We start from the raw sequence: 14410 nt of genomic DNA on the forward strand, positions 1-14410 counted from the left end.
AGATTAGTAAAGTTAGTAAATCTTGGGGGCCTATATTTTAAATTGTTACTATTGTCTAGCTCTCTCTGTGGTGGATGAACAGGAAAGGGTTGAAGGGTACAAGAAACACACTTCCAGGAAAAAGGGAACTTCTGTTATCTTGATCTTCATCAACTCCCTTCCCTCCTCATGCTTTTCAGACTGCTTGGGAAATGAGTAGAGCAGTGCCTTCAACAAAGCCCTACTGTACACCTATAGAAATTTTACTGCTGACTTCAAACACAGCAGGTGCAGGCCCTATATTTCTTAAATTTTGCATAGGGTTGTCCACCTTGTCACAATGTTAGAGAACTAGCTTGTGCATATGAGGGATGGGCCTGCACTGAAACAACTGAGCCATAAAACCCTCTTAGGAGCTCGAGGGAGTGCATCCTACATGGCCACCCAGTTCCACGGGCTTGCAGGAAAAGGCCCTACCCACTCTCCCTCTCTTTCTCACTCCTTTTGGGTTCAGGTGTGTCCCAAGGAACAATCCTGTACTTAAAATAATTCAGGGACTGCAACTGTGGCCAATCTTTGCACACGGGTGCAGGAGCAAAGGAAAACTCCTTATGCATCCCCATGCCCCTGCTAAATGCATTTATGTGAGGGTTAACTATCATCTGCTGTTGCTATTCTGATGGATGGATTATTGAAATCTGACACTATCTGAAGAGAAAATTGCCTTGAAATTCTGCTTCTCTGAAGACGATGTTGCAGGATTCTCACTCCAGCATTTTAGTTTCCCAGCACAAGACTGGCAATACCCTTTCTCTCCCCCCCTATTCTTAAGGATTTTTACCCTTGGGGGCAGCAGCAGAGGAGATCATGAGTCAGAGCCTTACTAATTGTCCTGCAGCATCCACTCTCACATAGAAATAATGTGCTACAACATTGTAATCATAGCTAGACTGACAGTGCAGCCCCCCACTAGGAGACTGCCTTGAAATTGTTGATCCAGGTCTTCACAGGATCGGGACCATGGCTTATTGATAGGGCCCTACCAAATTCACAGTCCATTTCAGTCAATGTCATGGTTATAAGATTTTAAAAGCCATATAGATCTCATGATTTCAGCTATTTAAATCTGAAATGTTATGTTGTAATTGTAAGGGTCCTGACTCAAAAAGGAGCTAGGGGGAGGGTCTCATGGTTATTTAGGGGGGAGTTGCAGTGCCGCTGCTGGCGGTGGCACTGCCTTCAGAGCTGGGCTCCCAGCCATCAGCCACTGCTCTTCAGCTGCCCAGCTCTGAAGGCAGAGCTGCTGCCGCCAGCAGTAACAGAGAAGTAGGGTGGCAATACCATACCATCCTTGCTTTCTGTGCTGCTGCCTGCAGAGCTGGGTGGCTGGCTAACAGATGCTGCTTTCCACCCCCCCGCCCCCACCCAAGCTCTGAAGACAGCACAGAAGTAAGGGTGGCAATTCTACAACCCCCCTAAAATAACCTTGTGACCCCCCTGCAACTCCCTTTTGGGTCAGGACCCCCAATTTGAGAAATGTTGGTCTCCCCTGTAAAATCTGTATAGTATAGGGTAAAAGGACAAGACCCCAGATTTCACAGGAGGAGATGAGATTTTATAGTCTGACATGTTTTTCATGACCGTGAATTTGGTAGAGCTGGGCCCTAGTTATTGGGCAACCTTTTCCTATAGATGCTGTCTCTCACTAAGGTCCACAACTTTTGTTTACTTTTTAGCTCTTTGCACAGGGCATTTCTTGAGCTCTTGTCTCAAGGGTTGCTTTCCCCCAGGGCTCTAAGATGTGCCCTGGCATTCCAGCACTACTAGTCTTTTGTGCCTCTGTTCTGTCTTTTATGATACTGGCTGCCCCCTCCACCATACACCTGGGGCTAGCCAGCATCTCAGTTGTTGCAGTATTTTGACAAGTTTTTCCGATTCCCATAATGTTCTTGGTGTACCAATGCCTGAGCCGAGGCACCTTGTGGCTCACTTGCTTAACTCAGTTCACTGCCTGTCTCAGCCGTCGATTTGTCTTTGTGCTTCCCTTGACATGGTGGTACTCCCCCCTCCCCTTCATTGCAAGTATGGCATGAAGCAGGAATGAAGTCAGCTCAGCATCTTCGCACCCTGCTACAATATCACACCCATGTTTGTTGGGTCAGCTACCTTGGAACTGATTGCAGCATTCCAGGACTCTATGGATTCAACTCCTTTAATGTGCTTCTTTCCCTATGTGTTACAGTTGCCTGTCCCAGTATACACGCTGTCACACAAACTTAGAGAGGGCACAGGGAAAGGGAGTTATATTTCCCTAGAGTGAAGAGCAGAATGACCATTAGCCCCACTCCTGCCTGTGGAGGGTAGGGAAGATCCTGGCTCAAGAGCAGATAGAATAGATAGGGTGTTCCCCTGAAGCAGGCAAAGACCTGAATAAAAAGGCAGGTAAGCTCACAGAGAATTTAAGAGAAGTAAAGAATACACAAGTGTTCCCCACTGAGTCCCAAGCTATTTCTACAGTTCATACTGCAAATACAATTATTGGGTATAAGAAAAATAGCAGGAATCACTGTAACACTGCCTTGTAGGAGATAAACTCTCCTAGAAGCACTCTTCACACTAGGGTCAAGAAAATGGACCCTACTGAAACATGTGTGTTTCATTATCCTGCATGGTAAAGCTCTTCATGGGTTAGATACAGCAGTATTTTGGAAAAATCCATCATGCTGAAGGGATGTCAGAACATTTCACCAGTCATTTTTGAGAGACAAAGAACAAGGATTTCAGCATCCTAAATGTTTGCCTCAATAACAGAGTGTGACTGATTAAGCACAGCTATCTTTGCTCTCTGGAGTTAGAGAAGTGACTAACCCTTACCAACAGCTGTGTTTTTAATGGGCACAGCACTGTCCCCTGAAATCAAATCAGGGTTACTTTAGGTGATAAAGGAACATTTTAAATTACAACACAATTAACATACTTGTAACACATTCTTACTCATAAGCCAGCCAGCTGCAATTTTTCCATTTGCAAATAACTGGCCAATTAACGAGTCTGTGTGAATCATGGCTCAATCCTGAAAATTTCACCCAGATATTTAATAGGTATTGCTGCTGATTACTCTATTCACACATTCACAAAATGATGATATTGCTTTCTCTTCCAATTAATATAATCCTGCCAAAACAGAGAATTAATGGCTATATATGGCTGCAATTCATATCTCCAGAACATTGGATAAAATGGCACATTTCTAAAAAAAAAATTCAGTTGCATTTGCTTCTCCAGTTGTGTAGAAAATATTTGCATCCTATATTTTAAATGCATCATTATAGTGACAGTCATAATTATTTAAAACCAATCAGCAGGACTTTCGTTTAAACTCTACAAGGAGACCTGTTTTTTCCTGCAATATATTCCCATAGACATTTATTAAGTGTTAGTAGCAGACAAATATAGAGCAGATGGTACCCTAATGTGGACAGGTGGTGCATGACTCTAGATCACCTTTTAACATATCCCAGAGCATTGAATTGCTTTATTAATTCAAGTAATGTCAGCATAATTGTCAATTTCTAACTCTTCTTGCTGATTCTCTCTCTGTAAGTACAAAGAAGCCTGAACAGGGTTTTGGTTCTCTCCTCTGAATTTCCTATTTCAGAAGGGAAAAAGGTTAGGAAAAAGCTACTTTCAAAGGATTGCACTTTATGCCAAATAGCCTTAACGACTGTGCTTTAAATTTGCTGTCATTGCCAATAACTCTATCAAATAGTGATCCAGTGCATTTCCTTTTTAAACAGACATCCTTTAATGAAAACTTTTTTTAGAGGAGACAAAAGTGGATTTTCTAAACCAAAAAACTAAATCCAATAAATGTATCTGTAGTTATATCAGTCAGACTGTTTAGTTATAAAAGAAATAGTACATGAGCTTCGTTAAGCATTATACTAGTGCATGGGGAGAGAGACTATGGAAGTTAGTGAGAAGAATTATGGAAGTATAGAAATGAGATGTATGAGCTCCAGGATAGGGATTTAATTCTCAGCAATATTCTTCATGAGGTCTCCGAACACTTAGAAAAATACTCTGAGGTAGAGGGCCTAATTCTCCATTGCCTTGCCTCTTTTGTAGTCAGTTACACACGGGCAAAGCAATCACAAAGAGGGTCTAAAACTATACCATTGTGATATGGCAATATTTTATACCTTGGCATTCCTGTTGTACAAGTGTTAAGTGACCACATGAGTGCAAGTCAGCGGAGAACAGGCCTTAAGTAGCATTTTGTGCACTTATTTCAGCCACAGATGTGGACTTGCATTGCTTCCTTATGTCTAGGCAAGAACACACAGACACAAATGTATCCATCATAATCATCTTGCACCATAATAAGCCTTGTTACAATTTTAAATTAAGTACTACCAAAAAAAAAGTATACAGTAAGAGATACCATTTTAGAAATACTCAAAGGGATTGTTTTATTTTGTAGATTTGTATGATGTGCATTTCTTTTTTTAAAAGGGCATTTTCCAAGACAAGACTTCTGCTGCATTTATGAGTTACTGAGCAATCAGTACAGAATTAAATATGTACTTAAAAAAAAAAAACACAAGCATTTCTGCTGACAATTACAAAAGCAGTCAAGGCAGATGCTCGGGGAGTTGTAGTATGAAACACAATAATTGAGATGTAGCTGTCCATACCTAGCTACAAGATCCTTTAAACCATTGGTTGGACAAGAGGCTCAGCTTGAAGGTTCGAAAAGTCTCCATGGTACTAAAAAAGGGTGCAAATACTAGTGAGGCTAAATCACTTGACACTATGGCTTCTTCTAGACTCAAAAAATTGTAAGTCAGTTGGTGGAGCAGAATCTGCCAAGTTAGCTATAAAAAAGAAAGTGATGTGAGCTAGTGGTAAAGATGGAGAATAAAAATGTTTGGGTATCAGAATGTGTTTTTCCTTTGAGAGTCATCCCCAAGAAATGCCATGAAAATGTACACAGGACCACCACCACTTTTTTAAAGCCTAAAATGACTATTTCTGAATTATTTGTGTCTCAGATTTTATTCAGTCAGGTATGCTAAAGCTGAATACATGAGAGGTATGGAAAAAGTTACTCCACCCCTAAAAGCCATATGGCAAGAGGATAAGCATCAGGAAGTTTTAAATTACAATACAACCTGCAGAGCTCTTACACACTCACATACAGGGACAGGAACCAGTTGTACAGACCAAGAGAGAGCAACACAGGGTAGATTACATCAGCAGCAGCACTGTGCTTGCTTCTTAACTTATTTAACTACAAGAACTTAAAACCTGCCTCCATCATTACTAATATACTACAGCAAAGGCAGAATGTGGGGCAAGTGGAATGTTGTCAGGTAGACTGACCAGACAAAACTGCTCCAAGTAGTTTCACTCCAGCATCTTTAGAAGTTTGTCTTTTCCTATTCAGATCCACCACCAAGATTCTATGCCTTGGCCATTGCAACATGTAACTTGTACAATCTGAGGAAGCAAGAGAGAAAAGGGATGATCTTGTGGATAAAGGGGTAAGGCACAGAACTGACACACAAGAGACTTGCATTCTATTCCTGGCTGTGCCATGGATTTCCTGTCTGACTGTGGACAAGTCACCTGGGCCAACCTTTTGGGTGCCTTGCTATTTACATACCCAACTTGAGACATATAGAATTTGATTTTCAGGAGGTGCTGAACATCCACAGCGCCCACTGGCTTCAAGTGGACTTTTGGGTACTCAGTACCTGAGAGATACAGCCCCTAGTTATCTCAGGTTGGGTACCCAGAATAGATTATTTTTAAAATGTTTGTCTTTTGCCTCTGTATGCCTCAGTTTCCCCACATGAAATGCAAATACTTCCTTAAATTAAGATGAGGCGCTCATCAACACCTTAGACAAATACATAAATAAATGGCAAGATCGCCTCTTTAGATTCACCAGTCCAGTCAACCCAACCCAACATAAAGCCACTATGTTCATCTTTCTTTTCTACCACTCTGATAATGTCACTTCTCTCCCCAAATCCATTCACTGGCTCTCTCCCCACATCCATAGGGGACAAAAGGCTTCAATTTCCTACTTCATGGCTGTGGACAGCTCTGCTCCAACTTACCAGTGCACTCCACTCTTCCCATGCTAACTTCTCCCCACCTGCCACTCATTCCTAACCATTCTCTTTATATCTGTCTCCCATGACCATTACTTTGCTTTCCCCTCTACTGGCTTTTATGCCAGGAATTGCCCCCTGTTCTGGTGCTGCAATAAGACAATCTCTACTATTTCAAATCCATTTAAGACACATTTCTTCTGTGCAGCCTCTCCACCACCTGAAGAAGTTAAATTTTCCCATTTAACTGCCCCCACAAAAAACCTGTGCAGCCCAAAAAAGCAACCATCACTGACTCCCCACCAGCACCGGCAGTGCTGCAAGGGGATATTTCCAACTCCTAGTCTTGAACACATCTGAATCCTTGTCTTGTGCAAGCTCCTTGGGGATGGATCATGTTACCTCCATGGTCTGAACAGAATTCCACCAACCTGAGGTTATAAAAATCTAAAGAATAAAGAAATGCACAAGGGGTGCAGTAACATCCAAAGCTTTAGCAGGCACATAGGTTGGGAAGAGAGATCAACACAGGACTGCTGTGACGCATGCAGAGGGAAGGCAGGAAGTCCATCTATGTGAACTTGCTGTCCACTCCGGGAGCGTCTTCTGTCACCGCCTTACATAATAAGCCTAAAAAACGTCAGGGTCAGTCCACCCAGCACCCAGGCAAATTACACAGCCTGGCTGGGCTTACTCTGCACATATTACCATGCAACCCTTGCCCAGGATTTGTTCCTCTTTAGGTAGAGGAGAATTTCACTCACCACTGATTGGCAACCCTCACCTTTGAGGTGGCTGCCTATCGGGTGTAACCAGTGCAAAACATGCTACATAGCACTGTGGGAAGAAAAATGTGTCTCCTCACACACCCTGGTTCCAAACCAACATCCCAGGCTGGTCATCTTGTCAGCCATTCACAAATCTGAAAGCTATATTAAAAATACACTAAGGTAACGGGAAGTGGGAGTTGTGCTGTAATCATACAGAGAATGGATGTAATAAGCCAGAGTAGCACAGGACGGTACAGTTCAGCAAGATAATGGAGTAAGTGTCAAATGAAGGATTTTTTTTTTTAAATGTGATATTTCTTCAGTTCACTTCCTTACAAGGCACCTTGTTACCAAAGCCGGTGTCTTCCAACCCCCAAGCACTAATGCTGCCTTCTGTAAAGAAAAGTGCTTTTACGAATTTTGTTAAGGCTTACTCAGATGCACAGGGGCCAAAGGACAAGCAAGAAGCCTCCTTACCCTGTGTAGTTGTGCAAGACTTCCCACAATGACAGTCCCTGAGCTCTGGGGAGCAGAAGATAGAGAAGGATGCCAGGAATGACAGAAGAATTCAAGGCCTTGTCCCACCCACTTAAACCCTGGTGCACCATTTGCTGCCACTTACCCCCATGCACACAGAGCAGCCCTGGAGAGATAACATACTTGCCTGAGACACAAACTCACTGGTGCTTGTCATGATGCAGTGCAGCTCTGAACCAACCCCCCTGACCAGCATGTGCCATAAAAGCCACCATCTAGCACAAGCAGGCTAACAAATACAACAGGACTGCAATAACAAAACACACAGTAATATTCATACACCTCTGGTCACTACAATGTGCTCTGTTGCATTAATACTTTTAGATTAATAACTATACTTTCCCATACATAAGGAAAGGCTAAAGTGCAATGCTCACAGCTAACACATTTCTGGCTCTCCTACTGCTTGCGGGGACAGAATGTGTATATTCAGATTATTTGAATGAGTGCTTGGTTTATCATGAATTTATAAGCTATCAGTACAGTGGATAGCTAGGACCAGCTTGTGCCCTGTTGATTCATGTGTGGAAGGATGGACTACATGTGGGTTCTGTCTGAACTAGAGCTGGGGGAATTTAAATACTTGTGTGGCACCTTCAGCACACCCAAGGTCCTGTGGAGACCCTTTAATTAGTCCAGGCATCCATGTTACTTGATTAATAGATAAGGCTGGAAGGGACCACTACGATTTTGTAGTCCGACCTCCTGCGTGACAAGCTATAGAACTTCTGTGAATTACCTGGGGAAAGGGAACCAGGAGGAGTGTAGACATCAGTCCTCAACAACCCTGTAGGGAATCCACAGGAAAGTTGTTAAAATTTAAGCCTATATAAGTTTTCCTGCAGAACCTCAGTCCTCTCTAAGGGAGTCAAGAGCAGCACCACAAGTCCCTGGTTTGTGCGGTCCTAGGGCCTCTTCAAGGAGATCTGCCCAGATGCAGTACTGCCAGCCCCCGGCATTTTGTCAGTCAGGCCCTCAAAAGTCAAGATATTGGCTTTAAATCCTATATTTTTAAAAGTATTAGTTTATTTGCCTTCAGATTTAAGTTGCTAGGGTGCACTTGGGTCACATTTTCGAGCTTTTACTACATGGCCATGAGGCTAGAAACTTCATTTTTTAAAGGAAAGCCGAGATTTTCAAGTAATCCCTTTACTTCGGCACAGGGGCACAGTTTGCATCATTCACAATAAAGTCATGAAAATTGGCAGATGAGGGAATCAAACCTTTTACTACTCGGGGGTGGGGAACGGGGAGTGGGAGAGAAGACTAGAGCTAATCTCTTCTCCCACCTTCCACAACCTACTGAAGAACTTAGAGACCTTGTGAGATCCCCTCTCCCCCACCCTCAGACCTCATCTGCAGGAGGGGAGTCATGAGCCTGCTGCAGGGTTATGTTCAGTTCTGCTTACAGAATATCTATTTACCATATACTTTTTATTCCTAGCAAAACAGTGCAGCTATAGGAATAAACTCACATTTATAATAAGTGCAAAAGCACAGAGAGGACAGAACATGTCTAGCTTCCTATGAATGGTAGCACTTGAACTAAAGTAGCCTATTCATTGTCATTAGTAGAACTACTGACATCTTCCTTCAAGCATCCAGCCTCTTGGATGGCAAAAACCGTTACACCCTCCCTCAGTAGACCCCTCTGCTAATTTGGCATCTCAGATATTAAATGGATTGGAAACACTGCCTTCTTTTTGTACTCGAAGTGAAGTCTGTCCTTCGGGAGTGGGCTCGTGCAATGAGGCACATCACTTAATTTCAGCTGCACAGTCTCTGGGATTTGTTTTCCCACACATTTAATGAGATCATGCTCTGCTCTCCCGCAACCTGAGAATTAGGATGTTTATCCGTATTTGTAATCACAATTGTATTAACGGATTTAGAGGTTACAAACAACAACAACTATTTCAAGCCTGCAAAGATAACAAAAGGTCTAGTTCTACCCCAGCACAGAAACCAGCCCCCAGCTTGTACCACCTTCCAATCTATTGTACTATAAACGCTATCACCGGCTAGTGGAATCCAGCTTTATGGACTGTGAACTAGGATACATATCACATTAAGACCAGAAAGCATATTTGTTGTTTTAGCACTTGTCTTTTAGTACCGTGCTTTATAATAAGGGTTGCAGTGTTTTGATTTTTATTTAGACCAGTACAGCGTGTGGGGCTAACAGCAAAATTCAGTTCCAGGTCCAGAATTAGAGTCTGAAATCCACACACCAAGACTAATTCAAACAAATCTGAGAGCCTCTGCAAAGCCAGTATATTGGGAATCCTGGCTTTCTGCCAGAGGTAGACAATGAAACACAGAGTTTCTGAATCCTGGCCTACTTGTTCCTGTTGTATCATTTGGTTGTGTGGGGAAGCAGTTCTGTGATTTTCCTTAAGCTTTAGATGCACAATAACACCTTAAAAAGTAATTTAATGATTAAACTAAACAAGTAAAAGGCAGACACCTATCTGACTAGTTACTGAATAGGGTGTGTTTAAAACAAAAACAGCACATACATAAGAACGGCCATACTGGATCAGACCAAAGGTCCATCCAGCCCAGTATCCTGTCTACCAACAGTGACCAATGCCAGGTGCCGCACAGGGTGTGACCCTAACAGGTAATGATCTAGTGATCTCTCTCCTGCCATCCATCTCCACCCTCTGACAAACAGAGGCTAGGGACATCAAATACCAAGGCCACAATATAAGCTTCTAGGAATTAGAAGGATTCCCACACCTTTGGTCTGGTTGTTTTACCTACTCATGACTTCATTTCACTTTGCTGTCAGTTTAAAATGAATAAAGGAATCCAACAGTTAAAGTTAAGAACCTGATTCCAGTGACTTCAATGGAAAGATTTCACTGACTTCAGTAGGACTTTGATAGATCCTAAATCATTAGGCATGATATAAATGGGGGGGGAGGTGTATGCACACACAAATATATAATAAAGCTAATGCTTAGTGAAACAGAGAGCTGTTCCACTAGCTACTTCTGTGATCCCCATCCCTATAGTGTCTGTGCAAAGAACACTGTCTGATTTCAAGGAAGATCAACAAGTACTTTATTCTTACTACACACTGGTTCAAACACACCCCTAACACCAGCTTTTAAAGGCTTCAAATGTACCTAAAACCTATGGATACAAGCAAGACAATAATGCATAATGCACATTGCTGTCAAAGGAACAGAAATGCCCTTCAATTAACTGGAAATTTGGAAGGTCAGAGACATGCTGTGTGCTTATTTCACAGATTCAGCAGCTATACTGCTCTTTGCATCAGATGTATTGCAAATGCAGTCAGTAACTTTTAAACAATTGAGACTTTTTCAAAGTAAAAATAAATCTATAGAATTTCATGATTTTAACAAAGCCATTTTTAAGAGTTTGACAAATAAAGGAGATACTGAAGTTACGATAAGAGTATACAGTATTGTCAACAAAACTCCTTCCCCAGGGTGCCCCAGAGGCTTCCGGCAGAGTCCTGGCACTCACCTAGGCCACAGCTCTCCAAGGGCCAGGAGAGCTTCCCACTCCAGTTCCAGGCCTAAGAGGCTCAGCCCTCAGCTGACTCCCAGATAGTCCAGACCCCTTCCAAAGCAGTCAAAGCACAGAAAGGAGGAAGATTACACAAAGGAATCATCCCAACACTGGCTTAATGTTCACTTCCTTCAGAGAGCACTCATTGGGCTGTAGCCCCTACCTGACTTACAACAATAGATAGGAATAGTCCCCTCTCGACACAAGTCAGGATCAGGCCCTCTTTTACTTTACTTCAGTTGTCCCAGAAGCTCCTGACTTCAGGCAGTCCTCACTTCAGGATCAGAGAACTAAAAATCTACTCTCCTCTCTGTTCAGCCATCAAATGCGCTGGGTTTCTCCCTCTTAATCTCTTCCTTGAAATTCTGATATCTCACAGGTGTAATAGAACAGGGCCACCTGTTCCTTCCTTAAATCACTAACTCCAAGTACTTTATGCTGAGCTGTACCTCAAAAGAGGCTTATGGCTTGAAAAATTATGTTTAAAAATAAACCATTTTCCTCCTGACAGCTTGTAAGCTACATACCAAATTTTAATCATACCCCTGATCTATATGCATGAAAGCAACCCTCTCTGTGCTGAGCATACCACTACTGGGTAGAAGGCACTGGGGAAATGGCTGCCTATTTTGCAGCTTCCCCTTCTCTCCCTGGACTGTGCAGAGTCATGCTGCTGGAGAGCAGGTGGGTGAGGTGCCAGGCACACAGAGCGGATGCAGAGGTATGGGTGGGGACAAGGGTTGCATAGATGGCCCATGGCCTGCCACCAATAGCCTGGGATCAGCCACGTAACCTTTTTTCCTGGGTGGGCAGGGAGAGACAAATATAGATTGAACAACCAGGGACAAATCTACATGAATAGAATCTTGCAGAGATTTCACACCATTAGCTCTAGCCTATGTCACCAATCAAATAATGGAAAAACTCCCATTTACTTCAATAGGAAGAAGTTCAGGTCTGCAAAGGCCCAAAATCTTCAGTGTTAGTAAAGCAAAACTCTCTGACTCCAATAGGAGTTTTACTCAATTAAGGGCGACAGAATTTGGCCTAAAGATATTAGCTCTCAAGGATGGTAATTATAAAGAAAACACACAGACAAACTTAACTATAGTGGCACTTAGGAGCACAGGTATAATTAAAAATGGAAAATAGTTTTAATGTATAATTAAATTCCAAAATACAATAAAAATATGAAAATGATCTGCTGTACAGGCCCACTTGCTAATTTGCAAATTTAAATATGTTGTCTTTTTAAAATAGTGCGTTGGTCCACATTTATGACTAAAAGCCAAGCTCGTGCAGTCCATACCTACAGAAACTTCAGGCAAAACTCCCAGTGACCACAACAGTACTAATGTGAGTGAAGTGAACTGGGTGTGAACCATTGTCCCAATACTGTACACTCAAAATTAACAGCTACTGTAGTTCCTTAGATCCACCTTATAAAACTGACACCTCCAAGTTAGGACTGAAGAGACATGTTTTAGCAACGTGCTATTTTGGCAGATATAGTACTCTGTCTATGTGGATGTATGGAGTACATGTTATTCCTCTTTGAAAACAAGTGTACAACAGAAAGCTACGTCCTTGTACTGATCTGTACTGATAATAATGTCACGTTTATTTCCCATTCCCTGCTTGTATCTTTTTAAAGTTAAACCTCAAGAGCATCACAAAACACAACATAAGATGACTCCAGAATGGAGCTACAATTGAAACAGGGTCTCTGACAACAAATGACTCATAATAGCTACAGGAATCCAGGCATGGATGCCTGGACTGTAGAATGAAAAGGAATAGATGTAAAGAAAGAAACTGAACTTTAAAAAGTTGTAATTGTAGTTGCTCAAAAGCTTTAAGACGCTCAGATACAAAACACTAAAACCCTTAAATAAATTGGCAGTGGAAGAATAAGTAGGTTTTCCTAATGATTGATAAAGCCTGCTTCAAACAGATTTCAGATGTCAATCTCTCAGGTGAACAACCAGCTGTATTTATGTAAAAACTGTGATACTAATAAATTATTAAAATGAAAGAAGTACGTTTGGAGCTTAAGAAAGAATTTTTAAAGTGACTGTTCTTATATTAGGTTAGACCTGCTCCCACTGAAGTTAATAGTAAAACTCCCATCAAATTCAATGGATTCAAGATCAGGCCCATTAAGTATAGTCAGACAAAATCCTTATTAAAACATTACAGTCATTAGAACATTTTCAGTCATTGAGAATATATCTCTGTTCAATATGTAACACTTCTGCCAGGCCAAGTTGACTCCTCACCGCCAGCCATCCTGCTAGCCACCCCTCTCTGCCAGCCGCCCCTCTCTGCCAGCCGTCCCGCTAGCCACTCCTCTCCACCAGCCGTCCCGCTAGCCGTTTCTCTCCGCCAGCCATCCCGTTAGCCACTCCTCACTGCCAGCTGCCCCTCTCCGCCAGCCCTCCCACTTGCCAGTCCTCATTGCCAGCCATCCCACTAGCCGCTCCTCTCCGCCAGCCGCCCCTCTCCACCAGCCGTCCTGCTAACCGCTCACCAATATATCTTCAGGCTCCCCCGCTACTTAACACAGCTCTCAGTGATTTCAGCTCTTGGTAACTTTAGGTCTTTAGTGATTGCAGCTGGTAATAGGGGAACCTCAGTGCTGGTGCACCACTAGCCCAAAGTAGGTTTAATGCTTAGACCTGGGTATTGTGATTTCAGCTCTGCAGCATATAACAAGACTCCTAATAGAGTCAAACTTAGTTCTGATATTACATAGTGGAGAGAGAACTCAAAATAGCATTTAGGGCTCTCAGAAGGTACCCACACTACCAGGTACAAATACTTATCCACAACACCTCTCTCTCTCTCTCAATTCACTGGATTTTTTGGAACCCATGTCCCTTGCCTAGTGAGTGCCACTTAGTTGAGGGTGAGTCTCTCTGACATAAAATGCCAAGTACAGTTCTACTGTCCTTGATTCACATAACCAGGATAACAACCCTTTATTACTCCTGCCCCAATAATGAAGAGACTGGGGATCCCACAGCAGCCAAAGTGACCATTTGGGCCAGCAGTCCCATTATGCTAGGCAGGGTGGTTGTGCCCGTGCAAACAAGATCAGCCCCTGAAGTCCTTTTCCACAGTTTACCACCAGATGTCAGGATAGAGCCCGTTCTGACTCTGCTCACATATATTTTAGTCAAAGTTTGATATACTGCTCTTGTATGTTTTCCTATCACACATCAGAAGAGAATTCTTCCAACTTTGATACCGGTTATATATTGACTGCTTTACTCACTCCCTATGGTATATATGTTCACATTACATTTAGACTCTTAAATCTGTGTATTTTTCTTTTCCATTCTTCCTTTCACATACAAGTCACTTATTTTTCCCAGTTTTTGGCTAAGTCATAATGGTTTTTCATGTCTTCTCATTATGTTAATATTTTGACAAGAGTAAAAATAGCAAAATTAA

The 14410-nt window shown here is 42.4% G+C and overlaps 1 long non-coding RNA gene across 4 annotated transcripts in view; it reads right to left on the minus strand.

Moving 5' to 3' along the window:
* Window positions 1-11316, minus strand: part of LOC123378852 — a 133345-nt gene extending 122029 nt beyond the window's left edge. For all 4 annotated transcript variants that reach the window (XR_006582763.1, XR_006582762.1, XR_006582760.1 and 1 more), the window contains exon 1: window positions 10910-11316. This is a non-coding gene — a long non-coding RNA (uncharacterized LOC123378852). The remainder of the gene's footprint in view (window positions 1-10909) is intronic.
* Between the last annotated feature and the right edge of the window lie 3094 nt (window positions 11317-14410).

This window comes from Mauremys mutica, chromosome 10 (genome assembly GCF_020497125.1).
Source record: "Mauremys mutica isolate MM-2020 ecotype Southern chromosome 10, ASM2049712v1, whole genome shotgun sequence".
In the NCBI taxonomy this organism is placed as follows: Eukaryota; Metazoa; Chordata; order Testudines; family Geoemydidae; genus Mauremys; species Mauremys mutica.